The 20,916-nt window shown below is 38.6% G+C and overlaps 1 protein-coding gene and 1 long non-coding RNA gene across 2 annotated transcripts in view; one reads left to right on the forward strand and one right to left on the reverse strand.

Moving 5' to 3' along the window:
* The window catches only part of LOC134820894 (uncharacterized), a 44,289-nt gene extending 23,900 nt beyond the window's left edge, over positions 1-20,389 (reverse strand). The window contains exon 1 of the mRNA XM_063831544.1: positions 20,380-20,389. The gene's annotated coding sequence lies outside the window, so the exon portion shown is untranslated. The remainder of the gene's footprint in view (positions 1-20,379) is intronic.
* Positions 6,756-7,805, forward strand: LOC134821145 (uncharacterized). Its single transcript, XR_010160979.1, has 2 exons — positions 6,756-7,124; positions 7,531-7,805. It is a non-coding gene; the product is annotated as an uncharacterized LOC134821145 (long non-coding RNA).
* Positions 20,390-20,916: the final 527 nt, after the last annotated feature.

Raw genomic sequence — 20,916 nt, forward strand, 5'->3', positions numbered from 1 at the left:
GTAGGAACCATGATGCTTACGAACATTCTCAAAGGAAAGGACTAAGGGGCACTTTTTAAAATGGTTTCCTAGTTTTCTAAAAGGTCGTGCTCAAGAATTCATTTGGTTTCTACTCTCTCTAAAGAAAAGTTTTTAATTTGGGTTCCCAGGGCCATTCGGGGACCTGTTTTTTTTAACCTTTATATAGATCCTCTATAGATTTTTAAAAGGGAATGGCTTCACAATTTATGGTATGCAGTGACCACCAGATCTTAAAAAATTTTAAAAACCCACAACCGGGGCGAAACGTTACTCTCTAAGCTCAGGGGAGCTTTGCTCTTTTAGAGCTTGGATAAAAAAGACTTTCTGAATGAAGACAGAAAAAACACAGAAACTTTTTTGGGTCCTATTCCGCCTACGAGAGATCAATATAAAGGGGTGAATTTTGGGAGTGACACAACTATTCGATTTGTAGCACAGTTAAGAACTTGGATACAAAAGGACTCTGGGCTTACTATGAGCAACCCATTTTTTAGTTGAAGAAAAATTTTTCCCCAACACTACGCAACCCACTAAGAACGGTTTCTTCTGCTATAAAAAACAGTTAAACAATTTTATAGCCTCGTTGTTTTTTTTTTTTGGACTACGTAACCCATGTTTTACGCATCTCCAAACCCAACACAACTAAGTTTATTAAAATCCTGTGCAAAAGCAGTAACGGAAAATAAAATTTTTGATCACCTAGGCGCGATCTTGAAAAATTGCACGGGCTTAAAACCAAAAAGAGTGATTTTTAAAATATGCCCCTATCTTTTAAGGCTATTAAGGGAATACGCCACTTACCTCAAGATATGTTTAAGTATGCTCACCATGGACACACTGTTAGGCCAAGTCCCTTATCGTTCAACCAAGGGGTTTTGTGACGTAGTTTTAGTGGTTGGGCCCAGTTTTTTTTTAAAGCACTAACCCAAATCATTTTAAAAATGTTATTCTGTTAGCGTTTTAAAACCGCACTGGACTTTTTTGTTTACTTTTTCACACTGAGGTAGCAAAAAAAGTTTATAATAATTTTAAAACCCCTCTTTGACTTATCTAAATTAATTACTTTTTTTGGGAAATTTTTATGAACAATTTTACTAAACTTTATTTTTCTTTTTAAAAATTTTGTTTAAAAATTTTGTAAATAGTTGTAAATACACGCTGAGTAAAAGTGTACGCTTAAAAATGGTGTTTTTAAATTTTAATTTTTTAAATTTAAATTAATTAATCTTCATAGTTGCTCTTGAAAAGTCTCTCTAAAGTCTCTCTCAGTTTGTTGATATCTATGCCCCCAAGGTACGTTTTTCCAGCTGGTTTCCAGAACAGCTTTAAAGTCTACTTTCCTCTGTAGGTGTTTTAGAGTCATGAATTTTTTTTAAGTGTTCAAGACTAACCCACACTTTTTGCTGCTTCCCAAGCCTGTCCAGGATAGTTTTGCCCCATTCAATTATATCAGTGATAAGGGCACCATCATCTGAGAATTTGAACATATGCATATTTCAGCACAAATCCTCTACACCCTGTGCAGGCTTAAGAGTGAACCCAGGAGTCTGAGTCATCATCTATAGCCACTGTCATGATATAGTCAATCACGATGATGAACAAGTATGAGGTGTCTCTTTGCAGTACTCTCCCGAATCCTGATCCTACCAGGACTTCGAAGACCCCTGTAATTACCATCTATTCTGGTATACCATTTGCTTTAAGTATCTTAATAACTCTGACTTACTTCAGCGTCCGAGTATTGATGCGCTGTCTCCATAAAACTCTATCCGCCATAAGTCCGCCCATTTTCTCCAGTGTCGTTGAGACCCGTGTCAGCTCGTAGGCTATCAACATAAGTCATGGCTGGTCTTAATAAGCAAACCTTTATGTACACTGTCAAAGGCTTTATTAAATCTATAAACACCATAGTGCCTTCACACTCATGGCCTTTAGACCCTATATAATTCTTCACAGAACAAGAATGTGCGAAGTTGTAGAGCAACCAGGTCTGAAGCCATTCTGGTTGTCTCTTAGTTCTTCTTCAAGTCTTTGCTTCATCCTGCTCAGCATTTTGATTAGAGTTTTACTTTTTGTTTCTGATTTCTAGAAAATCATAAGACGTGGCACTTGTAGCACTCTTTTGCAATAACTACCTACAATGATATCCATTACCCATGACATGTATAGTTTCTTTTAGGGGGTTATAGAGGTGTCATGATTTTAGCATCCACAAGCAATATATAGGTGATCTGGAACTCAATCTTATCAATACTCCTACATGATTTTATGAAGTGATTGTTGCAGTGAATGAATTTAATATATATTGTGTTAAATTCCTATTTTGGACTCTTAAACTCTTTAATTTTATATGTTATTGGATTGAACCAAGTAACATGTTACTCTAGCGAGATCTCCATCCAAAAAGATTAGTCTGCGGGAGCTGTTTTTATTACTTTACTATACATCTTCGGAGGGTAGGTAACATTTCTACTACATTTAAGCTCTTCCTATAGACCTGCCTCTTGATCTTCTTCCTATTTTTGGGGTTGTCATTCAAGTAGACAGTTGGGTAACCGATCTTCAGGCATTCTACGGACAAGTCCAAAGCAATGCACTATTTTGTTGTAAGTATCGTTCAGTAAGGGAAGTTATTATGCCCTTCTTAAAACATCCCTTGACCAAGAGGAAGATTAAGTGTGTGTGTAATGTCACCAGACAGTAACCACCAACTCTATTCAAAGATTCAAGATCCACTTGTCACAGAAAAATATTCGAAGAGATTCTTTCAGATATTATAGTATATAGTACATTAAAAATTCAAGGTGTTATATTATTATAACCTGATCTTGCCCCTCCGGGGTCCCATCATAAGCACATTCAACTTAATCTTATCTTTACCTAGATGTTACCTGAAATCGCAGAACTGGTTGGACAATGGACATCAAGACTACTGTCACAGCCTGGTGACCTAGAGCTAAATGAGCTACTGTTTCCTGTGTAGACCCCCAGATGCTGGACAGCTAGGATGTTCCTCGCCTTGTGAGTAACTTCAAGATCAGTGTTATGGATTTAATGAAATAAGGCCAGAGGGGGGCGGGGGGGGGGGGGGGGGGGGGGGGGGGGGGGGGGGGAAGGATCAAAATTTTCGACCTAAATTTATTCTCTAAACAAAGTCACATTCATTATTCAATTGGTGTCTTAATTATGGATATACTGGACCTGATAATGTGATGTAAGATGACGTGATAATACAGAATAACATGAAAGCCTTCATTCAATTAACCTCATTTTCACGATAGGACTATAAACTTCCAAAATTAGGGGATGGGCAGGTCAAATCATAGTCCTAACTTCAGGATATATATAGGCATTCAATAACTATGATATATTGACTTGAAATTGAATATTATCACAGGGAAAATATAATGACAATTCTTGTTGACACTGAGCACTAAACTAATGACAGCTAAGTAAAGATTCAGTTCAAGCCATCTAAAGCGACTCATGAATATTGAATATGTACATTAGAACTTATTTTATGAAGTTTGGGTTTTATGATAAAGTTATTATATGCTACTTATATGAATGCTTTTTCAAAGAGATGCGTATTTATTCTCTTTTTAAACAAGACGATATCGGTTAATGTTCTCAATTGCTAAGGAAGCTGATTCCAAACAAAGGGTCCACAGTAACTAAAGCTTCTCTCAGTTTACTATAATTGAAACAGTAGGAACATTTAGGAGGAAATAGTCTTGTTCAGTCCGTAGTACACGTACAGGTTGACTCTTAATGTTGATGCATTTGGTGATATAATTTTGAGCTACGTTGTTGGTCACACATTTGAACACGGTTAGAGCAATCTTATACTCTATTTGTTGTCTTATTGGAAGAAAATGGGCTTTTTTCAGGAATGAGTGACACTGTGAGCACAATGTTATGTTATGATTACCCTTGTCAGTTTTAGTTTTACAATGATATTTCAATTCCTTGTTTCTGTTGTAAAAGAAAGCACACAAATGACCTTACTTGAATATTCCAGCTGACACTGTTCTTAACGTATATAATAATCAGTTCTGCTAGGATACAACCTGATTAGTTTTCCTATTTTAAAAAAATCATATAGTTAATCCATAGAGTTGTGTCAAATGATATTGAATCTCCGAAAAGAGTGACAGAGGTTAAGCTCGTTAGGTTTTTGGTCATTAAATGTTTAGGCAGTAATTTTTGATTAATTGTTCTAATTCTCGTGCAGTGCCCTCGAATCATTGATAAACAACGTAAACTCAATTTACATAAACCAATATTTCTGGTGGTACTATATCCGCCGAAATTCCCTTCCTCAGGAACGAAAAATCTATTATAGCCATAAATTAAGTCAAACAATTGCCTAAAATTGTTGTAAACTAAATTCATGGGAGGACTTATTTTAAAGGAGACTAAGATTTCAGCAGAGCATATACATGATATATGATTTAACGAATTTAAGTATCGTTAAATTTATACAAGTCGCTACTGCGTGTTATAGGGTAAATGTATGTGATGCTATGTAATTGATGTATGTAATGTTGACTCGTCTTTAAATAATTTCCCAGATCGAAAATATTTTAGTCAAAAAAAGCTAGCTGAATAAATTTAAAAAAATTAAATGATATGGAAAAAATGGTCTTAAAAAATACGACCTAATATTGTTGTTGACTGAAATTAACAAAAGTTTGTGACTTATATTATGGTAACCATAATATTTATGGGAACCAAAGTTATTGTGAACCAAATTTTTTCAGGCATGGTGGGCTGAACATGGAGCTACCGAAAGCTGCGAATCATTAGAAATAAACTCACAAATGCAGCAGACAGACAGAAGCATTAGTTTGAGTTAAGTTGTAAAGCTTCTTTAAACTTTTCATCACAAAGAGAAATTTGTGTTAAATAGTAGTGGTAAATTTAAAGGGCGTGTTGGTAGACCTAATACAAACTTATATCAAATATGCTTGTTGATGACCTTAAATATAGAAACTTAGAACTTAGAAATTTGAGTGATTTAAATGAAATAAGGGATATTGCTAGCTGTAGGAAGGTGTTGGAAACTGTTGTACTAGGCACAGATTACGTAGTTAAGATGTTTTCTTAATGGAGTTCTATTAACTATGTATGATCCTGTTTTATAATAAGATTATTTGTATAGAGTCGTATATAATAATGTTTCTTCTTAGACTGCCAGAGAGCACAGAAGATGGCTACTAGACAGCTAAAATCGATACTTTACGAGCCACCAGGGGATGCCTTTTTTCGATGGATAAAGTAAGTGCACCGACTTTTGACGCTTAAAAAAGTAAAAAGGACTTTTCACAGAGATATTTTGGTACCATCTTATGATGGCCTCTCATATGTATCTTTCGCCTTTCGGATCAATTTATTCCGGTCAACAAAGTTTCCTACTCCAGGCCATTAAATTGCTCCGTCAAAAACGCTATTATACCGGAGTTTTATTATAGTCAGGAGTTGGACGTTTTTCTGTACGCTTAGCTTGTCAATCTATGGTGTAGTTACCGTATAATATAAATGCTGTGAACACATTTTTCACTTGCTCGTTGACGAGGGTCACGTGATGGTAGGCGAATTTGTCAAGTTTATACGACTATTGTAATTGTACAATAAAATATTTATATTTTTGTATCCTTGTATCCGTGACCTCTGACAGGACACCGGTCATCTCGCCCAATTTTCCCGGGAGAATCAGATCTCATGTCAACTAGCGCGTGATCATCCCGGCCTGGGTGGTCCACTTGTAATGTTGTCAAACGGGAACCTCGGCCTCGCACATCTGGTAGTGAAGTACTGATTACAGCTGCAGGTCCTCCAAATTCACGAAGTCCAACAAGTCCTTGTATGAGCCATCAGTGTAAATCACGGTACTTTTCTAATCATAATCGCTTAGCTTGGCATCATTCAATGGACATTTGTTGTTCAAAAGAAGAAAAGTCAAAAATGAGAGTGAACGGTGACTGCTTATTGCATAAGCTCTTAAATCTGCTAACCGTACATAGCTCACGCAGCTGTCTACAGTTGCTGGGCTCGTTCCGGTCAGAAATTTAAAGTTTACTGCGGCGTGGGGCTACATCGTCGTTCTGCTGTCGTGTACATTTAAGAATGTGGTGTGGAAAGAGTTCTGACTTTTCCTGGAGTAAAGATATATGTCGGCCGTCTTTGTCACGGAGAAGTCTTTAAAGCTTTAAAGCTCTGAGCTTGACCTATTAAAAGACAAAAGATACATTTGCACGTCACGAGTAATGTGACCTACTGAAAAAAAAATCGGGCAATTTGAAAATTTAGTCAAGTTCACACATGCACAATCAACCCCTCATTGGTGTGATCCTCTGATCCGGGAAATCGAGATGTCCTCTCACAAACAACAGTTATTAGTAACAAGCATAACACGATTTTCCAATCTATTAACGAAGTTTGAGCATTTTAGGGTCAAAGCAGAGACTTGGGTCGATGTGATCGGCTTAAAAATAACAAATTTGGGGTATCTTTATTTTACATCTTGGTCGAGACCTGTCACCAGCAATATGATTTCATGTTGCCTTATTCAGGCGGGCGAAACTCACGTTACATGCGATCTGATCATCTGACTCTCACGATCGAGATCGTAGCTTTAACTCACCAGCTCCAACACGGTTTTTTAGACTTTTTTCGGTTTTTCGAGCTGCCCTTCTCCCTGAGGCCACGATTGAAAAACATACAATATATTATATCTTTATTCTTTATATGTTACATGCATTCCCCTGCAGTAGTGAAAAGTAAATTGTTTGTTTTATTTCAGTGTCGACAGCTCAAACTATGGTGGTATCTTATCGCTACAATGCTGCTAACTAGACTCTTGGATGAAGTTAAGTTGTTTTAGTCAGATGATCTACTTTTTGGCGTTTCCTACTGCCCTAGTTATAGTAGTTCAAGGTTTAACTGTAAATATAGTGTTAAGTAGGTTTCAATACTTCCCTGCCACCTTTTCAGACATTGCAGAGATGTGTGACCGCACAATTCTCAAACCGAAGAATCAAAAGGAGTTATTGATTTATCGGTATATAAAGTATGTATGCTTTATCAAACAAAGCCACTAGGTAAGCAAATTCAAATATTTTGACAGTTCATACTGCGGTTATACATTGCAGCCAATGCGCAGCAAACAAGAGCTTGCCACTGCTATAAGCATTCGTATTCGTAGCTTGTTTGAATCTCAAATTTATTCGAATTATCATAAGTAGCCGGAAGCCCGTCCTGCGGACGGAGTTCTTCAGCACAAAATCGATTCTCAAACATTTTAAATCTACCCTTTCTCATTTCTACTTCTTTTCCTTTCACAATTTTCATGTTTTTAAAAAACTTCTTACCCCTATCCATGTCACCTATGATTCATGCATTTCTAGCTTCTCGGACAGTGCTGTCTTTTCCCTCATTGGCAAATCCTGAAAGTTTTATGAAAAATATAGATCAGAGTTATGTTTGTTCTGCACGTCTGCATTTCAGGTATTCGTGACACAGTTTACGTGTGATGACGTGGGCATCTCTCAACACACTTTGCAGCATGAGCGACGGTGCCGTGGCGGGATATCTGGAAATGTAGCCTTGAGCTCAGTTTATTTTTCTCCGTCACCTCACCCGGGGAGGGGGGGGGGGGAGCCAATGACTTTGGGTACTTTGGGGACAAGTGCAGAATTTCGCCAGCAATTTAACCTCAAGTCTCCAAGATTTTTAGCCCCCATTGGTACCCAAAAGTCTCCTTTAGAAGTCATTTAATAAAAGATAATATCAAAACTACATAAAACTCGCCAAAACTTTGGGTACTTATGGGGACAAATGGAAAATTTCACCAGCGATTTGACCTTCAGTCCCTATGATTTTCGTCCCCATTGGTGCTCAAAAGTCTCCATCAGTAGTCATTGCCCCCCCCCCCTCATCCTGTGTCGGCTGTATTCAATTCTGATTGTACCACGGTTAAAAAATGCCAGTTAAATGTACCAACTCTCGTTTTATTTATTGTACCGACTCTCGCTCTTCGACCACGCTTTTCGTCTACTTGGCGTAGGGCGCGGTAATATTTCATGTAATCACGCACACACGTATCGCGCGCGATGTAGAAATAAGTGCAGCGCACATGGTCTTGTGGGTGACCCCCGTAATCCATGTGGTGGGGCAGGAGGGTCAAGCACTGTTTTTGTGGGTGACCCCCGTAATCCATGTGGTGGGGCAGGAGGGTCAAGCACTGTTTTTTCTGAAATGAACCTCCTGATCCATGTGGTGGGGCAGGAGGGTCAAGCACTGTTTCTGAAATGAACCTCCTGATCCATGCGGTGGGGCAGGAGGGTCAAGCAATGTTCTTTTCAGGTTGACCCTCCTGCGCCATTATACGAACAGCTCTCTATGCTGGATAAGCTTCGAAAGTATTTTGAAGAGGTTCGGGGTGCCATACTTGCGACATTACCTGAACTTTACACCATATTTCAAGCCAAACTTTCACATTCAGACGATCTAGATCGCGATCAAGAATGTTACATTCCCATTGGCCACAACTTCCTGCTAACAGTAGGGGCTGTCTCACTATAATTACGGAAGGTATCTGTCATCTGACAGATGGGTATAGGACGCAGCGGCCGAAGTCACTGCGGCGGTGGACGGTACAGCGGAGGACGGTACAGCGGAGGACGGTACGGCGGTAGTTTCCAAAAAGGTTGTACGGTGCGGCGGATCACATGACACCCACTTTACTTTGGACAGTACGGCGGTACTACTACTACTGTCTTAGGTACAGTTTCTACCGTCCACCGCCGCAGTGACCGGTTCCCGTCAGATCTCAATGATAGTTACATTAACGAAGGCTTCAAGATCCAGAAGAAGCGGAAGTCCGACGGCTGTCAGACAACAGGAAAAAGTAAACCAATTAAGAAGGGTAAAGCTAAAGTCTGACTGATGACTTCCTACGAACAAACCTTAAATACCCTCACCCTCTACTATACAGAGAGTTAACCTCGTTTACAATAGTTTTTAGTAATGTCTCCTCCATCCGAAAGTGCAATTGTTAGTGTCGGCGGGATTAACCTCTCGTCCAGCTGAAGACGATTTACACATGTATTTGAAAGCTCCTGCTAATACAATCTTTTCGTATCACTAATCACTTATATGTTTTAAATAATCCCCCTCCAGACCTCTCGTCCCGTTTCATCTTGAAGGAGATGTCCATCCGGAGTGATAGTGCACCACCAGATATTCAGGGAAAAGAGGTAGATCGTTGAATTTATCGTGATCAATAGTCTTCCTCCGACTGTTTCCTCCGACAGCAGCTCCGTCTTCTTCTGCTTTAAACTTCCTACTGGGTATTCTCGCTATTTTACTTCATCTAGCAATGATAGTTACATTAACGAAGGCTTCAAGATCCAGATTCCAGAAGAAGCGGAAGTCCGACGGCTGTCAGACAACAGGAAAAAGTAAACCAATTAAGAAGGGTAAAGCTAAAGTCTGACTGATGACTTCCTACGAACAAACCTTAAATACCCTCACCCTCTACTATACAGAGAGTTAACCTCGTTTACAATAGTTTTTAGTAATGTCTCCTCCATCCGAAAGTGCAATTGTTAGTGTCGGCGGGATTAACCTCTCGTCCAGCTGAAGACGATTTACACATGTATTTTGAAAGCTCCTGCCGATACAATCTTTTCGTATCATTAATCACTTATATGTTTTAAATAATCCCCCTCCAGACCTCTCGTCCCGTTTCATCTTGAATGAGATGTCCATCCGGATTGATAGTGATGAATCATATCGGCATTTCATCTTCAACAGACCTGCTAATCTAATGATGACTGTATCCGACAAGAAGACGGAAGATTACGCAAAGAGTGCTCGGAGCAGCAGGCATTGATGACTTTGCAGCTGGTTCTCCAGACTATACTACTCTCATATTGGCATCCTTTATTCCCTGGAAAACATCAAAATATTTTGCGCTGGACACGTCGCCTACAAATTCCTTTCAACGATCCTTCTCTATGCGGACATTTATGACATCCAGGAGATCTCCTGCCACACTTCCCCAAACAGCTCCCGTCAGCATGGTGCGGCATCTTACATAACCCCCGATATTGCAGCCTGGCAAACTTTTGGAACATTGTCATTTGTCAACTTTATAAATATACACAATGTACTAGAGTCAGAGACTGATATGTGATATTTTTTTTAGTTGCCGTTATTATTTATGATGTTATATTTTTGATTTTCAATTATCTTAAAATTTGTATTCTTGTTACACAATAAAACAACAATGCCTAGAACCGTTTTTAAAAGAAACAGTTTAGAAATTTCCTAGTTAACTCCCTTATGCAAATAATCTGAATTAAAATCTCGAAATATGTTAAATAAATTCCACGGGAATAATTAAAGGTAAATGCGAATAGTTGCGAATATTTTATCTAAAGATCTAATAAATTAATTCCACAGGAATAACCAAAAGCAAATGTGAACGACTTATCTAACACAATCGTAGGCATAACAAGTTCTAGTCCAACCAGGTTATCTGAGAAAATGCAAAACCTCTTGAATCCATGTTTACTAGTCTGAAAACGATGCTGCCTGCCGTTCCGTATCAAACTCTGATGTAGACTCCTGTCGTTTTCGGGTGTTAAATTCAATGTATTTCCTTAACCAAACAGACTGCTTGAATTCTAAAACTCTGTGGATCTTGTCAAAAACACGACCAATTTAAATATAATACTGCAGTGCTGCTACATGAATCTTGTGCTTAATCTTAGAAAAAAGGTTTGGAGCAAGCTTCTCAGAAGGAGCAACGGAGTTTACCCCTGTCCTCTCCATTGCCTTGTAAATTGCATCTGATACCATACTATCCTGATTCCTGCACCACCAGATATTCTGGGAATAGAGGTAGATCGTTGGATTTATCGTAATCAATAGTCTTCCTCCGACTGTTGAACTTTAAAGACAGCAGCTCCGTCTTCTTCTGCTTTAAACTTCCTACTGGGTATTCTCGCTATTTTACTTCATCTAGCATGATGGTTGTGCTTGAAATTCACTACAATCAATTTTATGTACAATCAAAAGGTCACTTCTTGTGAAACCTCTCAAACATCTGATACAAAAAAATTTCCTACGAGTATTCTTGCTCTGTCCACATAATAGTTTTGATAGATTTTCTACCCAGACCCAATGGCTCGTCCTGTCGTTTTCCACCAGCAGAATGTTGATGCACGTCTCACTGTCAGGATCCTCACAATGTCTGATCGGGTAGAATCCCTGGTGAAGTTCATGCGGTTTTCCTGTTGCAATCGTCCCATCATCCCATCCAAGAACATTGATAGAAACGTTGTTCAACTTCTCAACCTTACCAATCTGAAATAAATAGTGGATGATCATGAGTTGTTTAGCTTGCACAGCCGGCGACATATGATTCTAAGCTAAACTAAACTAGGAAGCCCGGTCACATGCACAGGTAGCTATAGGAAGGTAATAGTAATACTAATAGTACAGCCGATACAAATTTAACTTGCACTGAACACAACGTAATAATCACAAAACCGATCAAAATTTCGCTAGCAAATTTAAGCATCTGCACGTTCAACACCGTTACCATGGTTACTTTGCAACTACCTATTTCTCATCTAATTTGCACGTGGGCGCTCGTGCAGACAGACAAAAACAATTCTTTAATTATTTTAAGCTATATCATGATCATAAGTCTAAGATTAAGGAAGTGGAACATGGATTAGCACCGACTATTGTAGATAATTTTAAAATTGCTGGTAGCACTAATTACAATTCTCACCTCACTGATTGGTGTAGGGAAGCTGATACCGGTCATATTCATCTTCACGGAGCTCTTCTGATAATGAGCAACGCGAGTACGGTTGTAATGCTTGGGAAACTTCAGCTGATCTTTTCAGTTCAGTAAATACACTTTTCAATACGTTGCCAGTTCAGTAAATACACTTTTCAATACGTTGTTGCTCGCTTATCAGTTACTTATCATTACGTTGATAAGACTTGCTTGTCTAACCGGTGCCGTGGTTGTGTGATGTATAAATCTGAGAAATACGTGGCTTATAAGCTTGATGAAGTGAGAGATGATGGAGCTGAATGGATCCGGAAAACTCTCCAGCTTGTTAAATCAAATCATGTTAACGCGTGTGTAGCTCAGGGTTTCATTGGTAGAAGAGAAATCACTAGGGAAGTCATGGCTCAGAGTCTCAATTCTGCGTTAAAAGTTATGTATAGGCAATCATTGTACATTGATCAGATGGAGAAGTATAACCAGAAATTGCACTCCGATGTAATTTACAGCCAGGGGACAATAGTTGTGCAGAAAGAACTGCTAGCTGCCAAAGACGAGCAGCTTGATTACTTGAAATCTGAGGTTGTAGCATCAGTTGAGAATACTGTGAAATCAGAGTTAAAGACATACAGCGCCGCGGTAAAGGAATCAAAAACCTCAACAGCAGGTCCTTTGTTGGATTCGGATAGAAATATCTTGAAGAATGTCATTAAGGATGTTGTAGCAGAAGGAGACCGAAGTCGGAATCTGATGTTGTTTGGTCTTAAAGAAGAGAAAGGTGAGCTGTTATGTGACAAGGTCGGTCAAGTGTTGTTGGAACTTGGTGAAAAGCCAAAAATAGAAGCTAGCAGAATTGGTTTGATCAAATCCAAGGATAAGAAACAGGTGGCTGATAGACCTGTTAAGGTGACTTTGACGAGCTCTACAATCGTGCAGCAGATTTTGACTAGAGCAAGGCATCTCCGTAGCTCGGAGCATTTCGGTAAAGTTTTCATCAGTCCGGATAGGTCTCCAGAGGAACGTGCCGAACAGCAAAAGCTTGTTTTAGAACTCAAGAAGAGATCAAACGACGAGCCAGATAAGAGACACTTCATTAAAGGAGGCAAAGTGTGTAGTGTGGACAAAACTGTTGTTTGAAATGTGTTAAGACAGAGTTTTGTTTGGATTTATGGATTCGTGGCTCGCTAAGATTATAATTTTTTGATAAGCTTCTAAATCACATTCGTCTTTCAACACAAGACTGTCAGTCTTCTAGAATTTTGTTTTGATTCGTGTATTAAGCTCTGAAGTATTTAGTCTTACTTCCAGGTCCATAATTTTGTGCAGTGTATATTTTTAGAGTCATTATGGTTTTATATTAGCAGATTTAGGTATATAACTATTCTATATAATTGTATGTATAAATACTTGAGTAAACATTAACCAGTAAACAAAGCTGGTTCCAATAAAAAAATAGCTGCAACTAGAGCCCATTTCAAGCAGCGATTATCATTCTCATTCTTGATGTTGAGAAGAGCCATGGTCTTGTGTCTGATGGGTTTAGGTAACTCCATCCAGCTGCTCCCTGCTAACGGATTATACCTGAAATATAAATCATTAAATTTTACGTATGAAATATTGTTTCTGTCTGGTTCTAATGAACCGTTACAATAATACTTTAATATAACCATGGAAATTCAGTTACAAAATATATCTGTAAAAGGGTAAACAATATTTCTTACCTGGTTATGTTTCCCGAGGAACTCCCCTCAGCTGTCTCACTTGTCTGTACTCTAGCTGTCACATTCCTGGCTGTTGCACTACTATCAGGTCTTCTGCAGATCGTCTCATGCTCCAATCTAAGCTCCCGACTCTGGAAAACCATACTACATACCCGACATGGGAAAAGATCCCCCTCACATACCAAACGATGAGTTACCAAATCATCAGGATGAGTAAAGCAAACTGTACACCACTTACCCTTACAACACGCTTTCAGATGTCTCTTAAAATTCCGAACAAACCACTTCTGACACGCCGGGCACTGTTGACCAGGATTCTTTATCTCTCTGAGGTTCAAATTATAAGAGGTAGTGTTTATAGACTCGAACACACCTGCATTTGCCGCATCCATCAAGGCAAGCTCTAGTTGAGCATCAATACTATTCCTAAAGATATGATCAATCATCTCCTGTTTAAACTGATGAACATACAGGGGACTGGAAACATAGCGGGCACCATTCGTGGCATTCACTGTCAAAAGTGCCTTAATGGGATAGGTATCCCGAGCACCCCAAATAGCCTTGGAAACCTCCGCAAGGGCATTATCATAATCGCCACTAAACTTCAAGTCCGTAGAAGGACCGAAATGACAAGGGCGCTCTGTCATAACGACCAATAGATAAAAAAACTGACAATCGGTTGTTTCAAGATTCGATAATTCAATCAACGGATTCAATCGAATAAGCAAATAGTTAATGTTAGCTGTAAAATTCTTGGTTTATATAGCGATCACTACCTCTATCAGCACCGGATATCCCGTCTCCTAGACATTAGTTAACAACCCTGCACGGATGTTAATTGAGATGTTAATTGATATCCCGATCGGCTAGTCAGACTGCCTATCATGTCTTCATGCAATTAGTTCCGGGACCAGAGTCCCGAAACTAATTACAATTAGTTGACTAGTCATCCTGATTGGCTTGTCAGACTGCCAGTCATATCTTCTACGGAAACTTTTTACATATCTAGAGCACAACACAAACTTTCTTAGGAATATAGTAGCACACAGCTAGGGTTGGCTAGGGTTACTGCACCCAATAGCTCACTATTCACCCAGCTACCTAGGGTTAATCCGGAAACCAATTAGCCCTTTTTACACACAATTTCTATGTCAGATTTTCAAATCACCCTATTTCCGCCTGAAATCCATTGAGCACGAGCTGTGCGATAGGAGACATAGTCATACCGAAAATATTTTGTTCGGTTTTCGAAGTCCGCACCTACCCTTCGATATACGATTTTGGACTCGAGGGTTCCCCTTTGTAATGCGATCTCGGAAGGCAGGCCTCCCCTTCGCAATACGAGCTCGGAAGCGGGAGCTCTGCTTTCAGAGGTACGTATCGAGAATGACTCGGACCAAAATTTTCTAAGTCAAAAATTTTCAAAGTTTTCTTGGAAACTACTTTTGTTCATATTTCATGCTACCCTGATCATTATGAGCCGAAAATATTTTTTTTCGGTGTTCGAAGTTCGACATACGATTTTGGACTCGAGGGTTCCCCTTTGTAATGCGATCTCGGAAGGCAGGCCTACCCTTCGCAATACGAGCTCGGAAGCGGGAGCTCTGCTTTCAGAGGTACGTATCGAGAATGACTCGGACCGAAAATTTTCTAAGTCAAAAATTTTCAAAGTTTTCTTGGAAACTACTTTTGTTCATGTTTCATGCTACCCTGATCATTATGAGCCGAAAATATTTTTTTCGGTTTTCGAAGTTCGATATACGATTTTTGACTCGAGGGTTCCCCTTCGCAATACGAGCTCGGAAGCGGGAGCTCTGCTTTTCAGAGGTACGTATCGAGAATGACTCGGACCGAAAATTTTCTAAGTCAAAAATTTTCAAAGTTTTCTTGGAAACTACATACTAGGTACTTTTATTCATGTTTCATGCTACCCTGATGATTTGTCGCAGCAAACGTGAAAAATCGCGATACTAAACATGCTGCGAAATTCAAAAAATAATTAGAATTTGCCCCCCCCCCCCCCCCCCCCCCCCCCCCCATGAAGAAAATCATTCCTACACCCCTGTTGAATTGTCTGTGTTTCTATATCTATACCCTATTTCCGCCTGAAATCCATTGTGCACGAGCTGTGCGATAAGAGACATAGCCATACTACTTAAAGCCTATTTAATAACTTAACCTAATTAGCGATTTAGATATAAAATTGGGCTCATGTGTCGCAAAGACTCCGGCCCTTTTGGTGGGATGCAACCCTAACTACCTAGCTCAAGCGAAAGTTATATTGTTATATTTAGGTTTAACTACAGCAACTGTCAGCGAAATGCAATTAATTAATATTGTAAATGATGTCCTAAAAATAGCCCATCAAGTGATTTTTTTATATAACCATCCGTTTCTTTCGCTCCTACGATTCTTGAATCGTGTTACAAATTACAAGGCAAAACTTTATTCATCTGGTACACTCATTTTTAAATATGGAGAATGCATGTAGAACTAGTGAAGCTGCTACTGACCATTATATGAGATTAATTCCATGTAATTCATTGCGTTAGGAATCTGAAACTAATGCCTGATAATCAATATCATATTATGATAAGAACGCTGAAATGTTAAGTACCGCAACACCTTCCATAAGTAACCCTAACTTTCAAACATCAGTGATATATTATATCGGTGATAATTATTATCACCAGTATTTCTCTCGCTATCAACTACTTAACTATAACCACTTCACCAAAGCCATTGACCATATCACAAGCTAACTACCTAGGATTGTCTGCAGCCTGCAGACCTGTCACGGCAAGTATCCAGTAAATTGCGAGTAAACATTTAAATAATGATTTAAATAAATTCGAGTATTGGCACCATTATGAATTGTATGATGAAGATGTACGTAGGTACAATTCTAATACATAATTATAAGATTCGTATATAATATAGACCCCAGTACCAGTTACAACTTGAAAGCCATTAAGAGTGGCATCAGAAGTCGACGCGGGTAAAAACTAAAATGAGATTCACCACTACCACTTACAGAGTCCCATGTAACTATCTAGTATTTACCTCGTGTGGCCTAATCAGTCTGCAAACAAGCACCGCATATAGGGATGGAATATTCGAGCTTATGCCCTTTTTATCAAGAGCTATCTCGGAATCAGAGCTGATACCGGAACAACCACTACCACTACCAATAACTGTTTTATTCGAGCTTTTCAATTATGATTAAAGCAAGTCCTTCATATTATGGAGCCAGGGCATGGACTGGCTACGCCTAGATAAAATTAAAGCACTCCAATCCCATTACATAATACTGAAATACAATCTAGGTAAACTATAGGTAAAAATATAATATTAATCATAAGCTAAAATGTACTAATCTTTGTATTCTAAATGGGGAAAAAGAAGAAACATTGTCAGTCAGTCGAGAAAATTGTCAGTCAGGCTATATGGCAGCTTTGTAGATTTACAATAAATTATGCATAACATTATAATCAACAAAATATGGATTTAATCTCAGATACAGATAATAACAAATACAATTCATGATTAGTGTGGCCCAGTAATCAGCTATGTAAGGCCCAAACTTGCAGCCTCTTCCCATGTGGTAAGTCTCTAGACTAAATGTGACGACACAATATTTAGTTGAACACGTATCTGCTTTCCCGGGCAAGTTATACAGTTATATAAATTGGATGTGGTTTAACAGTAAAACTTCGAGGGTGGTGGTTGCTCAACTCCTACTTCTCGTACAGAGCTGAGGGAAGAAATAATGGCGAATTAAGCCTCATTCATTAACTTTACAGTTCAAGATCATCATTATATAATATTCATAAATAATTCGAAAGAAGAGAGTTTGGAAGATTTTTGAAGAAGAGCTTTTCTGCCTTCTCCTTGACCGAAATTTCGTGGTTTTGAATTAAATTTTTACCAGTGACCAATCAGTAAGGTTTGTGAGAGTGACACAAGTCGCCATCAAGGTACTGGAAGCAGTATATCCGGAGAAAACTTTGATGCAATGAAAAATTTTGAATATGTCCTACCACTACCAGTAGGACATATTCGAATTTCAGCTCTCTGCGACCCAAATTTCACTGTTTCTGACTGAATTTTTCTTGAATGACCATCTTACAGGGTCACTGAGGATGGCACAAGACACGACTGAGGTACTAAAAGTTCTATTCCCAAAGAAAACTTTGATATTAACGAAAAATCGTCAGAATGTAAAAGTAGATTTTGGAAGATTTTTGAAGAGACAAATTTTTTTTGACGATTGACCAATCAGTGAGCTTGAGGTCGGTGAAAGTGACCCAAATCGCCATCAAGGTATTGGGCTTAATTTTTGTATCATTAAGAGTATTAACAGTATTATCCAACTATCAGTATTTCATTACGAGACTAATAAACAGCGAACTACTCCAACATTTGATAACCCAGTGGCCAGTACCAGTTAAAACTTGAAAGTCATTTAAGAGTAGCAATAGAAGTGGACGTGGGTAAAATGAGATTCACCACTACCACTTACAGAGTCCCATGTAACTATCTACCTCGTCTGGCCTAATCAGTCTGCAAACAAGCACCGCATATAAGGATGAAATTGTCGAGCTTGTGCCCTTTTTCTCATGTGCTATCTCGGAATCAAAGCTGATACCGGAACTACCACTACCACTACCAATAACTGTGTTATGATTAGTCTGACCCAGTAACAGTAAGGCCCAAGCTTGCACTTTGCAGCATCTTCCCATCATGTGGTAAGTCTCCAGACTAAATATGACGACACAATATTTAGTTGAACACGTGTTCCTGAGTATCTGCTTTCCCGGGCAAGTTAAATGATTATATAAATTGGATGTGGTTTAACAGTAAAACTTTGAGGGTGTTGGTTGCTCAACTCCTACAAGAATTAGAACCACAAAAGGGAAAATCATATTATCCATGTCCTGTTTTCAGAGATTGAATGTGAAATTTCCGGGACCGATATTTGAAGAAAATGGAAATTTCATTTTCGCTGGAATATCAATAAATGGAACGTCAAAACGGGTTGAAATTGGGTTATTTCAAAATAACTGACACGTCAATTTCAAGAGATTTTAAGCCTTAAATCTGACAAAGTTGTACGACATGTACGTGCTACCAATCACACAGAGTGGTAAACCTATCACCTCTGGTTTGCCACTCCTCAGAATCGCTTATGCGGAGGATGGACCCTTACCTTGGGACCCCAGGCTATTATATTTATGTTCTTAATCATAAATAATATGTTCATAATCATAAATGGCCGAATAGAGATTCGGTAGAATGACAGGCTGAACGCCGCCCAGTAAGATGGACCCATACTCCGATGATAGATGATAGATGAACACAGATATAGATTAAAACCTGAAAATAAACTCAAATATAACTCAAGTAAGTTCATACGCTTATATGAGCCCAGCCGTGACGAATTATATTCACTGATAATTGTATATGTCCAAACTAAGTTGCAATTGAAATTGCCTCAGCTTCTCAGCTTAGCCCCCGGAGGTTTACGATTGATTGGATTGACTTTGAGAGCCAAGTAAAACGGTAATACCACCACTATAAGAACTAATATCGATAATAATCAACAATCTATAGGATAAAATTGAAAAACTCTATCATAGCACACAGCTGAAATTACTACTATCAAGTTAGATCGGAACTAATACCTGTAATAATTTCTTTTAGTTCCAGCAGTATCTGCGACAATCTAACGTTTTCATCACTGACCGACAACTATTATAACTAGAAATAACTATAATTCAGGTTCCCACACTTTGATAGGGCCGGGTGTAAAATGATTAGGGGTTGTTCACATATTACGTAGTCAGCCGAGGGGGGGGGGGGGGTCCAAATGCTTACGGTTGATTACGGGGGGGGGGGGGGGGGGGGGGGGGGGGTTTGGTCGTTGATTACATAATCACAATTTTCTTTTTTACCCTCTAGAATAATAACAATTTGACAATATTTTAATTCAAATTCCACTCTGATAGTGATAGAATTTAGAAATTGATCGAATATCCGGCTATAATAGTAAGTAGTTTTCTAGGGAAAAAGTCAAGGGGGGGGGGGGGGGGGGTCAGAAGAATTGTGTGGCTCACAATCTGTTCTCTAGGTTAGTGTGAACTGTGAAGGCCGGAGTTGAGGTTAAGGTTGCTGGCTGAGTTTAAGTTCCGGTTGTAGGTTGTTTTTTAGGTTAGGCCTAGTTATCCAGCAGCCGTTTTAATAGTTGCGAAACTAAATTCTTTTAAATCCGGCTGTTAAAATAACCGAAGGAGTTTAATAGCAGCGTATCTAATTCTATATATATAATAATAAGCTTACAAAAATATTTAAATTTAATATTTGGTCGATTCTTGAAATAAATGAATAAATTACTAGAATTAAGTAACAGAGACAAGAGAAGTTAGAGATAACCTACCATGTGAGATTACCCAGTTTCGTGTGCCTCGCTGTAGCAGTAAAAATATATGCTCTAAAAGCAGGAAGGAACATATGAAACGTGGCTCTATGCCAATAGCTGTATCAAGAGACAAGGTGGTATCAGAAACTATCATATTCTACCGAGTAGGAGAAGTTACAATACACCCACATCGAACTAATGCTAACTGTAATAATATTGCGACTAGAAGTTATATGTCGTGAATTTAATAAGTTATTGATTGAGTGGTGTGTGGAGCTAGCAAGAAGAAAACTGAACACCTTACGAGACATATTTAAAATTAAAAGGTACGAAATGCGGTGGGTTTCCGAAAAAACACCATATTTTCGGACTACCAAAATTTAGGTCACCATAAATTTTTCCCCCAAATTATTTTTAACATATTTTCTTTAATTATGACTTTGTCGATTTACTATCATTAAACATTATAGTAAGCTATCAATATGATTCATCTAACAAATGAACACTAGTATTACACCTGGGACTACACTGGAGAGAAAAACGTACCTGAACCAGAAGATCAAGAAGATCAAGAGGAAATTTACATGTAATTTTTCAAATTTCATATTTTATTTTATTGATTTTCTCAAATATTGGGTTTTACTTTATAAAATACTAGAAAACCCGTGGTCACAGGGCCGGAAGCTAATATTATTTTTTTGTCAGTAAGTTTAAATCGCGTCAAAAAATATCCCACACAACCGAAGATACAGCCAATTAAAATGTTGCTCGTACTAAACACAACGTAATATCAACGAACCCGATAAAATGCAGTTAAAATAATCATTGCACGACGCACGTGCACGTGTGTGCAATAACCCTCGTTACCAAGGTTATTAATATGCAACTACCTATTTCTCGTCTGATTTGCACGTGGGTGGTCGTACAGTGTACGTACAGAC

Source organism: Bolinopsis microptera, chromosome 9 (genome assembly GCF_026151205.1).
Source record: "Bolinopsis microptera isolate Bmic1 chromosome 9, MBARI_Bmic_1.0, whole genome shotgun sequence".
NCBI classification, from domain to species: domain Eukaryota; kingdom Metazoa; phylum Ctenophora; class Tentaculata; order Lobata; family Bolinopsidae; genus Bolinopsis; species Bolinopsis microptera.